The sequence below is a fragment of the Chenopodium album genome, chromosome 10 (assembly GCF_948465745.1).
Source record: "Chenopodium album chromosome 10, dcCheAlbu1.1, whole genome shotgun sequence".
Taxonomy (NCBI): domain Eukaryota; kingdom Viridiplantae; phylum Streptophyta; class Magnoliopsida; order Caryophyllales; family Amaranthaceae; genus Chenopodium; species Chenopodium album.
The window spans coordinates 11,053,574-11,073,314 of NC_137843.1; the positions used below are offsets into that span (position 1 = coordinate 11,053,574).

Sequence of the window (19,741 nt, forward strand, 5' to 3'; positions counted from 1 at the left end):
TGTTTAGTCATTACTAACATTGAATGGTGTTTTGATAATGGCAAGAATGAATAACATTTATTTAATTCTAGCCAATTATTAGTGGTGAAATACTGGTTCTATTTGTAAAGTTGCAACTTTTGCTTCCAAACTTGTAGATTCTACTTGTGAAGTAGCAACATTTGCTTCTAAACTTGTAGATTATTCCTCCTTTAGCTAATTTCTTCCTTTAGTTCAACCAAATTGTGCAATGAGTGATCTAAACAAGACATCATATGTCCAAGAAGTAGCAATATGCTAAATCAATTTCTATAGTATACTTCTTAAATTGGAACATTTCCATTCTTTTACCTTCCAACTATATGAGTTAATTTCTAATCAATTGGAATTGGTCCATTTAATTTGAAACATTTGTTGTTCATAACAACTTTTAGCATGTAAGTAGTTTTAGGTTTGAGAAGTAGCAACTTGTTTGCATTTCTAGGCCTATAACATCTTAATGCAATCCTCATATATTCCTAAACCTTTCCATTTGAGCCACTTAGAACATTTCTCTTAGGTTCAAAATGATACCTTGCTCAACTACTTTAAGCACTTTTCATGATTCTGCTAAGTCTATTATATCATTATTTATATTTGAGTTTAATCAAGTATTAAACTCTATATAAAGTAGATGAAGAATACTGTTATTTGATCAACTTTTGATCATAGAGATTTCCAATCACTTTCTTATATTCAATCATATTGAAGATAAGAGATTTTATTGGACTTTTACACTTGTCTTTTGGAGGGTTTGTACCTCTCATCTCATTATATCCCTTGAAACATTTTTCAAAATGAAGATGTGTTGGTATTTTACTCAAACATTTTGAATAAAACCAACCTTAGACATGTGACATGAATTTCTAAAACTTGCCTTTTAAAACAATCTTAGCAAAATTGGAATATAGGTTTATGGATTATCTTTTAAACTTTTTGAGAACGTTTCTCAACTTTATTTTCAATCGAGGAGATTATATATATAAAAATAAAATTAGAACGATATGTTACTTACAAGTAAACGCAAAATTCAATTATGTTTATTAAAATTTAAAGTACCATAAGCGAATTAAATTGGTAACTTTAAAACACTCTATTCAATTAAAGTGATCCCATCTTGAATTAAGTGATTCCAAGATCCTTTATTTGTGCAATAATTAACCAGAGTGAGGCTCTGCAATCAACCATTACATTTTCAAGGTGAGTAAACTCTTTACTGATTACAACTCTTGTAATTCTTGGTTGAATAATTAACCATCGCATGTTTAATTATTACTCTTAGCTTCAAGGTTCTAAACGGTTTAGGTAACCTTGTTGAATATAACCAATTAAAAGTGTAGAACGTGATCTACCCCCACTTCCCCAAGATATATTATGACGCTCTGCTGAGGCCGACCCATCACAAAACGATCAAGGTTTTCGTCGGGTTTTTAATTGGAAAAGCTGCATCAATATTACTGGGATCTAGATTTATTATGCTGTGATTAAATAGTGAACTCTAGCGCATCATCACAAAACATCAATAAAATCTAACATGCATAAAATACTGAATGCACAAATAAGACATAGCATGGCCCCTAATCCTAAGAAAACTAATAAAGTAAATGCTCCCACTTGAATCTTCATGGATCTCATCCACCTTGCTCCTTTGGGCCTTCACTTCATGGGCTTCTTGGATTAACTGCAACCTGTAATTCTACTATATTCTATCTACGACTTAAATAAAATAAAATAAAATTACAAAATACTTTATCGGTTCGTAGACCGTACTAAGATTACAAAAATACATCACGATGCGCAGATCGTATTTAGCAATCTACTGGGCCATACTAGTCATTATATAGCAATAAACAACATCATATATTATAAAATTGCCACATAATAAATCACTCATCATGCTTTCCTAAACTACAACATCGAATGTTCACAATTAAGGAAACATGGCACCTAAATATCTCATATTTTAATTAATGTAATTAGATAATATCATATATTATTCATGATCATCAATAAAATATCATATATTCTAAATTAGTCATGAGATAGAATCAAATCTTATTTTAATCTTAAAAGATAAATCATATTTATCCTCAAAGATATCCTAACAAAGTTAGAAAATTCTATCCTAATTACTAGCCAATCACAATATTTTAAATCAATTATATCCAAAAATAATAATGGGATAATCACATTATTTAAATCAATTATTATCCTTTTGGAATATGCTCAGAATATCCTAACAAATATTATCCAAAATTAACCACTTTAATTTAGGATAATTACCAATTTAACAACTTAAATATAGATAATATCAAATATAAAAACTTTTGAATATTTGATTTTATCCTAAAATAAAAGATTTTATCCAAATAAAACCAATTTTATCTTTTAAAATAAAAGATCATATTTTCAAAATATTTTAACTTATCCAAAATAAAACTGATTTTATCCCAAAATAATTCATAATTATCTTGAAATAAATTTTCAAAAACTGTTTTTTTTTTTTTTTGAAAAACCGTGACTGCACGGTTGCTGGCCACCGTGGTTGGCTAGCCGGAGTTAGCCACGGTGGCTGGCCGCTTCACAGCAGCCACTGCCGCAAGGCAGCAGCAACCAGCAGCAGAGGCAGCCACGGCAGCAGCGTGCAACGCTTGCACAGCTGCTGCCCCAGCCACCAAGACCGCCGCCCTCCCTTCCCCTCCCTCTTGGACCACCGCCTGGTCGGCAGCCACCGTGGCTGCGCCACCCAGCCGCGGTTGCCGACCTTAAATAATTTTTTTTTGTGTTTTTTAATTTAATTAAAACAACATTTATCATAATTAAATTAAATTAGTCCATAAGATTAAAATTAAATCACATTCAATTTTAAAAATTAGGGTTCATCATAAAATTAATTTCAATTTAATTCTAACATTTAAAATTAAATCTATGATCATACATAAAACATTTTTATGCATAAATCAACCCAATTAAAATTATGAAACATAAAACAAATCGAATTAAATCAAAATCGAGCACAAAAATCATATTTTAGGGCTAGGATTTTCGAAAATATTCGAAATAAGGGTTCTAGGGCTCGAAATTTTCGAACATATTAGGGCTTAATTCGGTCCTCTTCATGGCTATTTGAGCATAATTAAATCACATTTAATCAATTCCAAGAGTTAAATCACATTTAATATAATAATTGACCCCTAATTAAATTATTCTCCCTCCTAATTGAATTAAAATTGTGGATTATCAAAGAATTATTGGCAATATGCGTAAATGCAATAGGCTAACTGATACCACTGTAGGAGTTTATAGGTACTACGCAGCGGAAATAAACATGAATCATATTCATACAGTACCTAATCCAAGGATCTAATGCATAACACATAAAGAACAAATAATTGTACCTTTGAAGCGTGATTCCACGTGTGATCGAGCAAGAACAAAGGGAGATAAAGAACCCCAAGCGTGATTCCTCTACTTGGTCCACGGGCACAAGTTAAGACCTCTACTAATGCTAGTTAGTTGCAATTGAAACCTTCAATTGACCTTCTACGGAGAAGAGCGACAAACTAACCAATAACCACCACGATAACCACCACGAACCACCACCTATGGGGTGGCCGTACATACGTGAGGGGAGAGGGAGAGCCGTGATTTAGAGAGAGAATTAGGGTTTTGGGATTGGTTGCCTTGATGTCAAAATTCACTGTGTGTGAATTATGACTGCTTACTGCAAACCCTAGGCATGGATCTTATTTATAGATCTCATCTCTAAATAAGAGCCCATGTCAAAAGCCCAAAACCTAGTTCCAATCTAACTATGCTAGCCCAATCCAATTCATGATTAGTTAATTGCTCATGAGGCCCATTAATGGGCCTCTTACTTGCTTAACCCAATACCCTTGTTGTGTGACCAATATAGAATCCATTCTAAAGGGCTTTGGACTATTTGACTAGTCCAAAGATCATCTCTCATAGTCTAGCAATAGAGGATGACGCCCCAAAAGAACGAACTTATTATCTCCATAATAGTGATCCTTGATATATCCAGTAATTGCACTTATCGAAGACATAACTCCTTCAGACCTAAGGTGATTGACTGACTTGAGGTTGACTCAATGTGTTTTGACACGTGTGTGACTCTTATGTGATTGTGCGACTCGAAAAATGCAAAAAAGCAAAAAGTTTCCGTCATTTTTTGTGGAGGGTACCGACTTTCTCTTGAAAAAGAAAGACACAAAAAAGGAAGAAGCAAGTGTTTGATGGTGCATGTTGAATGAGCTTAGTCAAGTGTATGCGTCCACGTTGTATCTCATAGTACAAGGATTGTAACATCTTAGACTATCCTACTTGACTCGATAATGAAAGTATTTAGGTAACTTAGGCACGGAGGCTAAGCACTTCATACTTCGCGATATAATGATGATTATGATAATGAGTGATGTTGATATGACAGGGCATGCTTCAACGTTGTGTTAAGATTTCATGACAAAGGGTTCCTAAGGGAAGTATATTTGGTCATGTATCTGTGATGTGTGTGATAGTGACACTAAAGTTAGGCCGCAAGGGCTAAGTGTGTGGGAAAATATATTGAAAAGAGTCAAATGGTGGTGACTCTTAGACTGGGTAGGCTAATAATGTAAGGATCAAGCCCCCAAGTCTAGCTCTAAATGGAAAAGGATGAGCATTGGAAATTCCTTGATATGATCAATTATGAATGTAAATATGAATGCATTTTTACTACGGCCGCACCCCAATGTGAGGTTGCTTACGTATCCGTTAGGAATCAGGCCAAACGTAGCTCTAGCCGAACCTCGCACAAGTATATGTATACCTCAAAGAGGTCTTTTGAGGGTTGTAATGTGGTTAGGCTAAAGGTTATAGAAGAAAGGGATAAAGGCTCAAGACCCTAGATAAGCCCCCAAGGTGTGCAACCTTGCATTTGGATCCTTGTATTTTTATGCTTGAGTTTTCTCATTTTTGAATTCACTTTTATATTTTTGCTCTCTCCTTTTTTTTTTTTTTGCTTTTGCATTTTTTATTTTGAACCCTTTTTGATAAGTGTGGGCAATCCCGATCATGCGGTCTATCACTCACTTGGCATTCATGTTTCTCAGGCACGGTACCGAGCACTCGATAAGAGACGCAATCTGAGATGTGTTCATATCAAAGACATGTTCATGTCAATGACATTGGAACACTTGCCCTTTTGTACACTTTTATTACTTTTATTTTTCTATTTTAATCTTTTGAATCACTCAAGCTTTTGTTCTTTGAAAATTGCATAAGTTACACACCATCCCATCCCAAGGTTAGGTAGATGTGGATTGAAGAAAGAAAGGTCAATCGTTTGATGAGGCTCAAAGTGGTTTATCAAGAAAGGATTGCATATTTGAAGGGTAAAAGATGATGTGATATGGCTACAAGAGGTGCCTCAAATCATTGGTATACCTAGTGCTTAGTTTGACATGGATTTTTTTTTTTTTTAATGCAATGATCATATGCAAAAGAATAAATGCTCATTTTATTAAAAGGAAAAAAGAAAAGTCTTACAAAGTAAATCTAAGGAAAATAGAAAGTGTCTATGCTAGAATTATTGGGGAAGGGAAGAATGAAAAAGAAACAGAAAAAGAGGTCATGAAATCTTGTGTTGAAGCTCGCCTTGTGTCACCACTCGCTCTTCTTGCTAGCTGGAGGTATGGGAAGCTTGTTTTTATCAATCAAATGTTGGATAGCCTCTTTTAGCTTCCAACAGCTCTCAGTGGTATGACCCTTGCCTTGATGGTATTTGCAATGTGCATCTGGATTCCAACTAGGCAATCTTTTCTCAGGTGCGGGATCTTGAATAGGTCCAATGGGAGTAATGAGTCCCTTAGTATGGAGTCGATCGAAGGCAGTATCGTAGTTCATCCCAATGAGAGTGAAGTCTTTCCTTAGTTGTTTCTTAGATCCTTGGTTATCCATGGCTAAGACTTCACTGAGGTCAAAGGTACTAACGTTGTTACTAGAGTGGGCGTTTTCGGAAGAAGAAGGATTATCGTTCTTCTTTCCTTTCCAGCCACTGTGGTTACTATTGTTAGTAGCTTTTTGCTTTGCGAGGTTATCTTCGATTTCGATACCGATGTCATAGACGGCCTTGAAAGTATTCAAATTATGTTAATATTTTAAATGCTTCGAATACTTCTCTTGGAGATTCTTGATAAACATCTTTACAAATTCTTTTTCGGTGGGCACCGCAATCATCTTAGCGAAAGTTTCCCTCCACTTATTAAAGAAAAAAGTAAAGCCTTCATTCTCTTTTTGTCTTTGCATCTCAAGTTGTCTATAGTCGGTTTCGACTTGAATATTACACTTATCACTACTAAAATTCGGTCAAATTACGACCGTTTTTTTACGACCGTCATTTAAACGGTCACAAAATATAATATTTGCGACTGTTTTCAAGGCGGTCGCAGATTTGCGACCGGTTTTAGGCTATTTAACGGTCGCAAAAGTATTTAAAAATGTCTTAAAAATAATATACATGTTAAAAATAATTCTAAATTAAAACAATTCTATTGCGACCGTAAAAAACGGTCGCAAATTGCGACATTTACAACCGTTATAGAAACGGTCGCAATTTCGACCATTTGCGACCGCCACAACCGGTCGCAAATTGCGACCATTACAACCGTTATAGAAACGGTCGCAATTTGCGACCATTTGCGACCGCTAAGAGCGGTCGTAATAAAGTAATGATTTTTTTTAATAAAATGGAGTATAAAAGTGCTGCGCAACCCACCCTAACCCTATTTTTGTTGGAGCAGCCGTTTCTTCTCATTATTTTCTCTCTCCTCATTTTCTCATCTTCTCCTTCCTTCTCCCTTCTCACTTCTCACGCCCTCCTTCCTTCTCCCTTCTCACGACCTCTTTTCTCTTCATCTCCTCTTTCTCTTCTCCTCTTTCTTTCTTTCTCATCTCCTCTTTCTTTCTCTTCATCTCCTTTCTTCATTAAGCCATCACGTCAAGCCCCACCGTCACAAGCAAGCAATGAATGAACGAGCCGCGCCGCCACCATCCTTTTCAAGAATTTCGGTTTTCATGGTCAAATTCGACCATGAAAACTTCAGATCTGGAGTTTTCATGGTCGAATTTGACCATATAAACCCCATGAGGAAGAAATATTAGGAAAGGTATGTTGATTTTCTGATTTTTTTTTTTAAAAAATTTGTTTTATTTTCGATTTTTGTTATTTCATTTTAGTTTTTGTTCGAATTTCTGTTTGAATTTTGGTTCGAAGTTTTTTTTAATTTTGTTGATTTGTTTTTCGAATATTGGTTCGAATTTTGTTCGAAATTTTTTGTGATTTTTGTTCGTTGTGGGTTTCAATTTTGCCGGGTTTAATTTTTTTTTTGTTAAGTTTGTGGGTTTGATTTTGTTCGATTTTTGTTAGTTTTTGTGGGTTTGATTTTGTTTGATTTTTGTTCAAATTTTAATTAGTTTTTGTGGGTTATATTTTGTTCGAATTTTGATTTAATTTTTGTTCAATTTTTGGTTTGATTTGTGTAATTTTGTTCGAAATTTTGTGGGTATTTTTTTTTTTGGGTTTAATTTTTTGGGTTTAATTTTTTTTGATAAATTTATACAATTTTTGGGTTGAATATGGGTGGTGGTGGTGGTGGGTAAAGGTGGTTAAGGCTGAGCGGTGGCTAGTGGTGTTTTAGGGTGGCCAGTGGTGGTGGGTAAAGAGGGTTTGGGTGGGAAGTTATGGGTAAAGGTGGTTTAGGTTGGCGGTGGTGGTGGGTTAGGTGGTTTCGGGTGAGCGGCGATGGGTTTACGTGGTTAGGGTGGGCAGAAGTGGTGGGTAAAGGTGGTTTGGGTTGGCAGTGGTGGTGGGTAAAGGTGGTTTCGGTGGTTGGTGAGGCTAGATGTGAAGTACAGTAGTGCGATTTTTCTTTTTTTTTTGTTTTTTTTAAAAATTTTAGCGACGGCTTATGGCGGTCGCTAATTCCAAAAATTGCGACCGCTGATTTAACCAGTCGCAATTTTCAATTTTTGCGACCGTTTTCTAAACAGTCGTTCAAAATAATACAAACGGTTGCAAAAAATCTGCGACCGTCAAACGGTCGTAATAATGATTTTCTGCGACCACGTGAATAACGACCACCACCTTACGACCGTTGACGGTCGCAATTATTAATTGCGACTGTTTTTACTATAATCTGCGACCGTCAGAGACGGTCGCAATTTGGCCGTATTCTAGTAGTGTATATCTGTCAATGAAAGCATTTTTTATTCCATCCCAAGTAGAGGTTTTCTCTTTATCAAGAGAAAAGAACCAATGTTGACAAACGGTTTCTAAAGACATTGAGAATAAAGAGTGAAAAATATTCTTATCAATCCCCTTAATGTTCATTATAGTTTCAAAGGCCCTTAAGTGAAAGTAAGGATTGTCCTTGGCTGGAACTTAGGGATGTCATTGGCATTGAACTTCTGCGGAAGAAGCTCTTTGTCCACTGAGACCCCTTGTGAGCTAATGCCCTGGAATCTATAGTCATTGGGTATTTTGCTCAAGCTTTCTTGCATGAGCTCCATTTGTTGTTGTTTCACAGGGTCATTGATTTGAAGGGTTAAAGCCTTCAACACCTCAATCACATTAGTCATTTGCTTCTTAAGTTCATTGACTTCTTCTTGACTTGCCATTATCTTCTTAGCTTTTCTTTTTCGACCGACTGGTTTATCAAAAAGTTGAACTTGAACGAAGGTGTTGTCCTTCATTAATCGCCCTTCTCTCCTTGACCAAGTACTGTGGAAAGGGAAATTAGGGATAAGTTTTTTTTATTATTTATTTTGACTCAATCTTTATTCAACATGGAAGAGAATGTGGAAGATAATGGGAATAGATTGGACCCCCCCACTCAAATGACGGAAAACGACTCATGCATGAACCTAAGACATGGTCATGGTGACATATTCACAAAGTGTGTGCTAAGACTAGTGAGTGTAGGTGACATGTTAAGACTTGTGTCATGACCATGTGGCTAGATGATGTGACTAGACTCAAGCAAAGACTAAGTTAAGACCTCACATATATGCATTAAACTGGACAGGTTGTGGTATTTTAGTCATAACTTTTGATCTGTGACTCTGATTGGAATGAAACTAACTCCAAATTAAATATAAAACTCGGGGCTACAGATCCATAGTTTGTACAACTCGTAGTTCTTCCTAGAACTCCGGCTATGACCAAAACAAGTTGACGTTTGTGCAATATACGGGAATAAAAATCCGGGTTGACTCAAAGGAACTATGACTCGATTTTAGCCATATTTATTAGCCAAATTAATTAACTAATTAATTAAGAAAATTCTTTTAGTCCTTGGTTAGTTTATTTAAGCATATTCATAATTACAAGTCAAACCAAACGGTTAGTTTAATCACACGTAAGTATGCACAAGCAAATAATGCACAAGTAGTCACAACATGATGCAATGAGTTTGCAACCTAACCATGGCTCTAGTTCTCTAAAGTTCAGGATATGGGTTAGTCAAAGAGGGTCCATGGTTATGAGTCCGGATGCACCGCGCGGAAGCCTTACCTTTGGAAGGGTTGGCGCGTGTAGATGGGACCCCGCGAGTTAAACTCGCTTCCATGGTTTGGTGAATTCAACATTCTCGGATGTACCCTTTGTTGCTCAGAGCGTTCAATCGGGTAGATGGAGCATGAATTCCCAGAGGGTTATGTCCATATGTAGAACACATATGGGTTTCAGAAAAGTGAGAAAAACTCAATCAGGAAGTAGAATCGAGCCAACAGTGCTAGAACTGGTCGAAATTAGAACTCATATTTCTGGCTCGGTATTGGAAGAACGCAGCGCCAGCCAACAGAGGCTGTCGCCGCGATATAGCCCTGTCGCCTGGCGACAGAATTGTCGCTCGGCGACAGAATTGTCGCTCGGCGACAGAATTGTCGCTCGGCGACAGACTCTGTTTTCTAGACGCCAATTCCTATATGCCTCAGCAACTTTCTGTGTTCGTAAAATTTTCCAGTTTTTCGCAGCATTATTTCGGTTCTAATTGTGAAAGATATTCCTCAAATTTCCTACGTGTAAAAAATCCTAGGTTTTTGACTCATTACGAATGGTCTTTCCAATGAGAACCTTTTTTTATGCATATGACAATAATGTTAATCAAAATTACGCACATGAAATACTTAGAACTTTTCGAGTCTCATCCACTCATTCTAAATCATTGCCAAAATAAATTTCAGGAATTAAAATAGAAATCCTCCCCAGCGGAGTTGCCAAAAACTGTAGGGAATATTTCAAGCCATCCCACACTTGAACCCCACTGTAATCATACACTTAAGTATGGTGGCGTCCAAAGGGAAGGAAGCTAGAGTTCGCCAACAAGTTTTAGGAACTTGTAAACCGTTCACGGGGTGAAGGTTACACCCCTTAACGATCCATGAGATCGTCAACTCCAATAGGTCTGGAACCATGACTGGTGTTCGGGGATGAAGGTACAAATCCAATCTAAAAGAGAAAGAACCTGCCCTAAATAGGCCTCTACTTTATTCTACTCGTATTCATGTGCGCTTTCTGACTAACATGCAATCAATAGGTTAACCCTAAACCTGTTTATCTATGTTGGTTGAATTTAATGCACAAACAAAACTATTATTGGCGATCACTTGAATTATAATCATATTAGCCCTAAACAAGATTATTAATTATCTTATTAAGCGTGATTACAAGCACCAATTCCCTTTAAACAGGCATAAAAGGCGTGATCAAGCAACAACAAATAAATAAGCATCAAGCAACATGATAATAATTATCATAATAATAATCATAATCATAACCATAATCATATCAATGCTAAAGCATAATAATATTAGCAAGATCCTAAGCATGATACTAACAAGATTAATAACAAATCCTAGCATGTCACTAAGTAATAAAAATCAAAGTTTTAGCCCTAACATGATACTAACATGCTATTGATATAATATTAGAAAGCATAGGAAGCACCCTAAACATGATACTAGAAAGCAATAATAACATCCTAAGCATGATTTCTATATCAAAAGATCAATTAAACAATTAAAGTACTTACTTGGATGCCTCGTACCTCTTTCTAATAACAAAATACACGCGTTAGTAACTTCAAGGAAAATATAAAACAATTAAATTAAATAATTGAAATAGAGATTTGGGACCAAACCTCAGAAATTATAACCTGTCACGTCTAGGGCGAAGGCAACTTCGAACTTGGCTAGGTGTGTCTAGATCTTGTGAATGCGGAATTTTGTTTGTGAAAAGTTGGTTTAGAAAGAGAGAGAGAGAGTATCAAGAAATTCTTGATGAGAGATGTTGATTGAAAAAGGGAGGTTTAAAGACACTATTTATAATGAAAACAGTCCGGATATGATAAAAAAGGAATCAGAGTTCGGAAAGGAATAAAACACGACGCTGTTGCGCAATAGCCCCTGTCGCCAGGCGACAGCCTGTGGTGCGGCGCTGCAAACAGTTTTTCCACACGTTTTCATATTTTGATAAAATTAAGTGTACGAGGGGTAAAACTGTGATTTCATTAAAAACACTTCTTTTATCCTAAATAAAACTCATAAAACTCATTTGTCAATGCTAATCACATTAGGATTCAAAAAGAACCTCCTAGAAAATTCTAGAAGACTGTAATCAATCCTAATTGCATTAGGAATGATAAATTATAATGGGCCCTCCTCTAGATCATTGGGCCGCATATAAAGGTCAAACCGGGCCCAGTTTAGTATTTTGGCCATAACTTCCTCATTATTCATCGGAATTGGGCTTATAATATATCGTTGGAAAACTCTTCTCGAGCCCAATCCAACTATACTATTATTGGACCCTTTCCATGGACCAAACTAAACAGGATTGGCTTTTTTCATAAAATAGGTTTTCGAAAACAGAGAGAGAGAAAAGGAATAAAAAACTAACCGCAACACTAGACTTTCCACACTTTCACTTCATTTGATTATGATTCGACGTGAAAGGTACTCATCACTGGGTTTGGTTTTGGGGAGACACTTTTGGGTGTCTACACATAGTGATCATGTCGATCATGTTAAATTTGTTTCAATCGGTACTTAATTAAAATTCAATTACTAATATTTTTTTTTTTTACAATAGTATAATTCTAAATATTTTCGATTAAATTTTGCAGTGGCAAATGTGTCATATAATTTGATTAAAGGAATTATATTTTATTAATATAAACTTTTTATAATTTTTAATTATAGCTAATTAGTGATATTAATTGTCAAAGTTGTGCATTGACAAACGCGATATAATGAAGAAAATGTTTCAACTAAAATAGAATGACGAAATTATATTTTATACGTTGTATCTAAATTTCTTTTGTTTCTGTTTTATTGTTAGATTTTTTTAATTTTCGTATTTGTTTAATGTCATTTGTTTTCATTATCATGTTTTTTTTTCTATATATATTTATATTCCCTCAATTCTATAATATTGAATATACTTCATTTTACGAAATTTTTAAGAAGCATAATCTTCAAGTACTTTAACCATTAATATCTTTAATTTTGCATTAACTTAAATTTTTTTAATATATATATATATATATAAATATATATATATATAATTGAGATCATGTGAGAACCAAGCTCAATAATGAGAACTAGGAACTCATCACAACCGTTTTTCGCTCATCATCAGACGGTCGTAATCTTACCCGCTTCATTAAGGGTGAAATAGTCATTTCGGCATGTTGAATGACTACCTAGAATTTTGGCTGTTTCTTTTTTCTCTTTCTCTCTCTTCTTCACACTTTCTCTCTCTTCCTTAGAAATTTCTCTCATGCGAATTTTTTTCTTGCGAAATCTCTTCGCATACGTATATCAAATTCATTCAATTTGTTCACGGATCTTCAATGCCTTGTTAATTCTGATCAAGTAAGTTTTTTTTTCTTTGTTCTTTTTGTTTAATTAGGGCTTGTGTTTTCGAGTTTTCATTACTTCAAGTTCGAAATTAGGGTTTTCGATATATTTAGCTTGATAAGTGTGCGATTTTGCTTATTTTGATTGTAATTTTGTAGCGATTTTGTTGAGTGTTGTCAGGAATTGTTGTCTAGATTTGATTTTGATTGTGAATTTGTTATTTGGTTGTATATTCTCACAATTTGTTGTACAGTTTAGAAAACGTACTTTATTTCAATTTATTTCTGATTTTCTTTGATTAGAATTATTGTATTTTGATTTTACTATGTACATAATTCTCTTTATTAAGATTTCAAATTCATCCTGGTTCTAAGTTACTTTTGAGAATTTTTTATTTACTTTTGAGATTTTTTTATTTAATTTGAATGTTTAATAATATTATCATATACCTTAGATAAAATAGTTGTTCTGAGGCATATTTTTCTCTTATCATGTTTAATAATATTATCAAATACCTTAGATAATGTGCCATTTAATTGCTTATAGATTTATGTTTTACTTTTGAGTAATTTTTATACTTCGAGTGTTTAATATATATTGATCTTTATGACAGGTCAGGAGGATATAGAGAAGTTGGTGCAAAAGTTGGAGGATCAAGTTAGGAGCTTAGAGGAAGGTTAGTTTTATAATGGATGTTGTGATTTATCTACTCCATGGGTCGTTGCCCCCGGAGTTACAAGTTTGTTTTTTTAGTTTCTTGGTTGATTTTTGTGGTTAGATTACTCTATATATATTCATCACTATTGATGTTAACTTTGGTTGAAATTTATTGATGTATCGGATTGATTATACCTTTTAGTTCTGCAATATGTCATGCACTCATGCTGTATTGCTGCTAGTTGTATAAAATCATCTTACTAGCTCAATGTATGTGTATGTGTGCACTTGTGTGTGTGTGTTCGTGCAACTATTAGGCATTTCAGATTAGGGTAGTAAAATGATCGAGTTTACTATTGTTGCCCTGCCATGCAGACCCTGCCAAGGCTGCAACTGCTGCCCTAGAGGCCCTGCCAAAGCTGCTGATGCCCTGGAGGCCGTGCCAAGCTTGCAGCTGCTGCCCTCGAGGCCCTGCCAAGCTTGCAGCTGCTGCCCTCGAGGCCCTGCCAAGCTTGCAGCTGCTGCTCTGCCAATGCAAGGATGATGCTGCTGTACAGGCCTTACCAAGGTGTTGTCGTTACCCTGTAGGCCCTGCCAAGGTTACTGAAGCACCTGCTAAGGTTGCTGCTGGAACTGCTGCTCTAACATGGCCTACAGCTGCTGCCCTGCCATGGCTTGCTCCATGAGTAGCCCACAACAGCAGCATGATAAAAGTGAGATGGAAGGCATAGTATTGGTTTAACTAATGTGGGCTGAATTATTAACTAATGTGGGCATAGATTTACTTTGAGATCGTTTGGTTTACTTTTGAGTAACAGTGATTGATAACACTAACCCACTAGCTCAATTGGTAGAGCATTGTGCAAACGAGCAAAGGATGTGGGTTCGATTCCCATGTAGGTTTATTTATTAATTAGTTGAAATTAATCTATAGATGTTTTATTCGTTTTCTACCAATTAAAAAAATAAAATTGTTTACTTTTTACACTTATTTATTTACTTTTAGTTTGAAAACCTTTACTTCAACCTCAACTCATATGTTTTTCTCGTGGTTTATTACTATTCATTTTTAGAGAGATATAAAAGGATATATGACTTGGTTTTTATGCTCATTTCTCACTTTCAATTATTTCGTTATACATATACAATTGAAATTTTTTGATTTTCTTTATAATTCACTTTTGGTATTGTTTTATTTATTTTATATTTGAAAACCTTTACTATAAGCTCCATATGCTTTTTTCTTATAACTTAGAGCTAATTTGTTTTACTTTTTACTTATTTTGATTTACTTTTGAGGTGTTTTTATAACTTTAAATGCTTTGTATTTACTTTTAGAGGTAACCTATGTAGGAATCGAACCTACACCTCTATGCATCCGCATAGTGCTCTACCACTTGAGCTAATAGGTTTGTTTATTTTTTTTTTACAAAGTAAACAAGCAAATTTTATTAAGACTTGAAATGTCAAGAACCACTACATCCGAAAAACCATCAGTACTTACATGGTTGAGTCTTCTAACAGTGGCTGCGACTTCATAGGCAGCTTATTTCAACGCCGTAGTCTTTGCTATACGAACAGTAAATGTGACTGAGAAAAGAGATCAGGGCAAGCCAGTTGAGGCTACAACAGCAGCTAAATGCAAACCTGAAAAAGTTGTGACAGAAAAATCAGTTACTCTAACTTTAAAGTCTAATGTGGCAAGTCTAAGGTGTCCGATTCACATAATCATAATCAAGTAGAAGACTTTCTGATGTTGCAATAATTTCCACGTCTTCTTCCTCTTCTTCAGGTAACATAATTCAGGAATGACACAGTCGTTAGGTGATCATATACGCCTTCAGAGTTGACTGAGTGAATTGGATCCTGAGGAAAATCCTTAGGAAATGACAAGTATAAGCAGGATAAATATGAGAAAGTTTTGGTGTTGTATGATCAGGCCGCAGCAATTGATTCTACTGTAGCCAACTAGCCACTTATCAAAGCAATAAAAGTGTTGTCTTGATAGCCCTTGGCAGGCTCCTAGAGGTAGTTTTCGAGTGTAGAGAAGCTATTAGAATTGATCCTTTTATTAATTGCAAATCTGCCCTGCAACAAGTAGCCAGCAGAACATAACCTGTAGTGTCACGAATAACACCCCCTAGAGGCCTAGACCAACTAAAATATCCTCAAAGCAGGCTGCATTGGTATTCAACTTGTACACCCTAAGTTTAGGAGGTTTCAGGCAATCTGTAGCAGCTATAGGAGCATAAAACATGCGATACACAAAATATCAAAAAATTCCAAACGTATTGCAACAAAATCCAGTCTAAATTGCACAAAAAAAGCAGCAAACAATTATGTAAAATCAACATAATATAATAGTTTTACGGGACCTTCAATTCCCACACTAGCTTTCACACCTCTAATTTTGCACTCCCTCTGATACAAGGGGAATGCAAGTCAGGAGGCAGAGTTCCTAGCTTTTGTTAGCCAGATGCGGAATACAAGGGAAATTACCAGAAGTCCTATGAACGACTCGAATTATGTTGCAGTAGTTAGACTTGTCAGGCAACAATCGAACAAGAAGCATACCAGCTTAGGTGTAAAACTGTAAACTAAAGGGTTAATCTACTTTAAGAGCGATTTAGCCTACTTTTCAAGATATCTAGTTTACTTTTAAGAGAAATCTAGTTTACTTTAAAGGCTGAAAATTACAGAGTACCTGTGTACAATGGTATTCTATTCTCTGCAGATTAAGGTTCACTTAAATTACAGTTATAAAAATCTGATGCATCATCTATTTAGAGTGGCAAATTACTATTGGAATATTTCGATTTACTTTTAAGTATTTTGTACCTACCTTAGGACTTCCTCCAACCTAGTTATGTAGGATTTACTTGCTTTCATTCATAGTAATACTGTAATACGAACAAGAAAAAGTCAATATTCCAAATTCATTTCTGTGATTGCTCATATACTATACAAATTACAGGTTAGTTTTTTTTATTCACTTTAAAATGTAATTGGTCTACTTTAACTTGGTTTCTATCAACTTTTAAAATTGATAAAAATAAAATAGGAAACATTAATAGTTTAATTTTAAGACGATATGTAACAAGTAATTTAAGCTATAGGTTCAGCTTCAGTGCAGAATAACTAACAAGTGTTTAAAATCAAAGCTACAAAAAGTTAAAAATGTAAGCTAAAACATCCAAAAATTCATATATATTCAATCAATATAAATTTATAACAAGAGTTCACTTAATTCACATAAATTTGTTCGAAAACTCACCAAAATTCACATAAATTTGGATGCCAGTGTAATCACATCTAGTTGATTAGGTAAAATCTAGCAACAAAATCAATCTCTAAAATCATTCTCTAATTGAAGAACTAGTAATACTAAATGTAAATTTGATATCAAAATTGAACGTATGAAGAAATTCAAAGAGTTCGATTTAAGAATTAACGATAAACCCTAAATAATGAAATTGAAATTCAATGATTACAAAACAGACATAAATAAAACTTCTTACCTCAGAAGTTGCTTCAATGGAGTAGAGAAAGCTCGGAACCTGCGTCGATGGAGTACGGAAAGCTTGGAAGCCGCATCAATGGAGAATTATTTAGTGCACTTGCTTCAATGGAGGAGAGAGATTGACCAGAGGAGAGAATTTGGAGTGAGAAAGTTGCGAGATGAATCTGGGCCGTTAGATCACGCGCCTTTTGTGTTAGATATGACGGTCTAGATTAGTTCCTAGTTCCTATTATATGATAGGATTGAAGGGTGGTGTAGGTGCAAAAATCAAGCATTTCAATAACTAAGGTCAGGTTTAGTTCACCTTAGGATCAAATTAGAAAAAATAAGTTATGAAATACTTTAGCTTTATCATTTTATATATGTGTGATTTTTTATCGCTAAATATATTCAATATCATAATTAAAATTTTTATAATTACATATTAATAAAATAAGATACTTGATTGTCATTCCTCGTTATTGTATCCTCTGTGTGTATTCGACTGTCGTCTCTCGTTTTCCGTGATATATTTTCCATGAGTATTATTGCATAAGATTTATTCATCAAAATTTGATGCTTTATGTTTAATGAACGAACTATTCCTTATTTACAATTTATTTAATACACCTCAGTAATGTCAGGATGATGATTTCCAAACGAATGATAAAAAATAGTCCACTAAGGCCCCGTTCTCTTCACCTTATTTTTGCTGAACTGGAATTATTTTTACTGAAACAAAATTATATTTGCTGAACTTAAATTATTTTTACTGAACTTAAATTAATTTTACTGAAATGAAATTATTTTTGCTGAACTAAAATTATTTTTACTGATTTTCTGTTATAATTCTTCTTTAAGAAAACTAAATTTTACTGAACTGAACTTATTTTTACTAAACTGAAATTATTTTTACTGAACTGAAATTAATTTTATTGAACTGAACTTATTTTTACTGAATTGAAATTACTTTTACTTAATATTATTTTTTTAAGGTGAAGAGAACATGGCCTAAGTCGGGCCGGGCAAAGGTTTTTGACCATTCCTAGAAATGGTTGACCTAAAACCCATACATTCGGATCGGGTAAAAAAAAATTTAACTAAAAAGTAATAAAATTCTTCTCTATGGCAAGTTTAATAAAAATAATTTTGTTCCGAATTTTTATTTACAAAGTCCGCCTAAAATCAGGCCTAACCCATCATGATCACTTCTACTCCACATAAAGATATATTATTTTTGTGTTCATACCATTATCCTTAAGAGTTAACTTCGATAATAATAATAAAAAAAAAAAGTAATATGGAGTAATTAATTATGTGCACCGACACAATATCTGTCATTATATCTACCCATATGCTCCAATCCATTTATAATTTAAAACTTAACTACGATTTTAATTTCACATGGTTCGGGATATTGTCCGGGCCACAAACTAGTTTCACGATTATGAAAATTATATCATTGAAATTGCTTCTACATGAATTAGGGATATAAAAGTTCCATATAATTTTTCAATTATTTCTACATAACTATGCTTTTTTTTTTTTATATATATTTTTTCCATGGAGGCGGATGCACAATGCTCCGTGCATCCGTTTTCTTTTCAAAACGGCGGAACAAACATTTAGTTGTTCAGTAAAGAACATACAGTTATTTTATGAAGAACATCTAGCTATTTTATAAAGAACATCACATATAGTTATATTATAATGAACATATAGTTGTTTTGTAAAGAACATATAGCTATTTTGTAAAAAAAACATCAAACTTTATGTTCTTTATATAAATCTAAAGAACATCCGTAATATTAATAAAGAACAGGATAATTAGAGGTGATTAACTTCAACCCGGTCCAATCCGGCCCGAAAATAAGACGGGTTTGGGCAAGCCTAAAATTGCATTTTTAGTTAAAAATCCAAACCCGACCCGAAAAAAGCCCGAAAAACCTGCTATATTTTCCGGGTTTGGGCACGAGATATTATGTTAAGACTCGGCCCAAGCTGAATTTTTGATCACCTATAATGATAATTTAATGTGATGAACATTTCAAAGAACATGAAGATAAAGAACATTATTTAACTTTTTATAACATGTTCTTTTCACTTTAACTGAATGTTCTTTTCACTTTAACTGAATGTTCTTTACATTTTTATACAATGTTCTTTACAATTATATAACATGTTCTTTTCACTTTAACTAAATGTTCTTTACATTTCTATACAATGTTCTTTTCGCTTTTTTTTTGGAAGGGATTGGATGCATCATGCGGATCGTGCATCCGCCTGCAGGGAACCATGCATTGCTTTTTTTATACAACATGTCGCCAATTGCCTTTACTCGATCACTACATACTCTCCTCTGTCACTTTTTTATAGTTATGTTTGGCTTTTTATACGGATATTAAGTAAAAACTTAAGAGTGTGTAAAATTAGAATATTTATTTTGAGAATCAGTAAATATTTTGATAAATGAAATTAGTTTATTTGAATCTTGCACACACACAAAAAAAAAAATTGTTTCTTTGAAGATTTATTCAAAAATTAAAACATGTAATTGCTCTCGTTGAGAGTCGAACTCAAGACCTCCCGCTTACTAAACGGGTGCTCTAACCAACTGAGCTACGAGAGCTATATATTTAAGAATTACAA

At 34.3% G+C, this 19,741-nt stretch overlaps 1 long non-coding RNA gene and 1 other non-coding gene across 2 annotated transcripts; one reads left to right on the forward strand and one right to left on the reverse strand.

Annotated features, from left to right (window-relative positions):
• Positions 1-12,792: 12,792 nt before the first annotated feature.
• LOC145563529 (uncharacterized) lies at positions 12,793-14,939 on the forward strand. Its single transcript, XR_014094550.1, has 3 exons — positions 12,793-12,951; positions 13,550-13,612; positions 13,969-14,939. It is a non-coding gene; the product is annotated as an uncharacterized LOC145563529 (long non-coding RNA).
• A 4,708-nt stretch (positions 14,940-19,647) lies between these two features.
• TRNAT-AGU (transfer RNA threonine (anticodon AGU)) lies at positions 19,648-19,721 on the reverse strand. The gene has a single exon. It is a non-coding gene; the product is annotated as a tRNA-Thr (tRNA).
• Between the last annotated feature and the right edge of the window lie 20 nt (positions 19,722-19,741).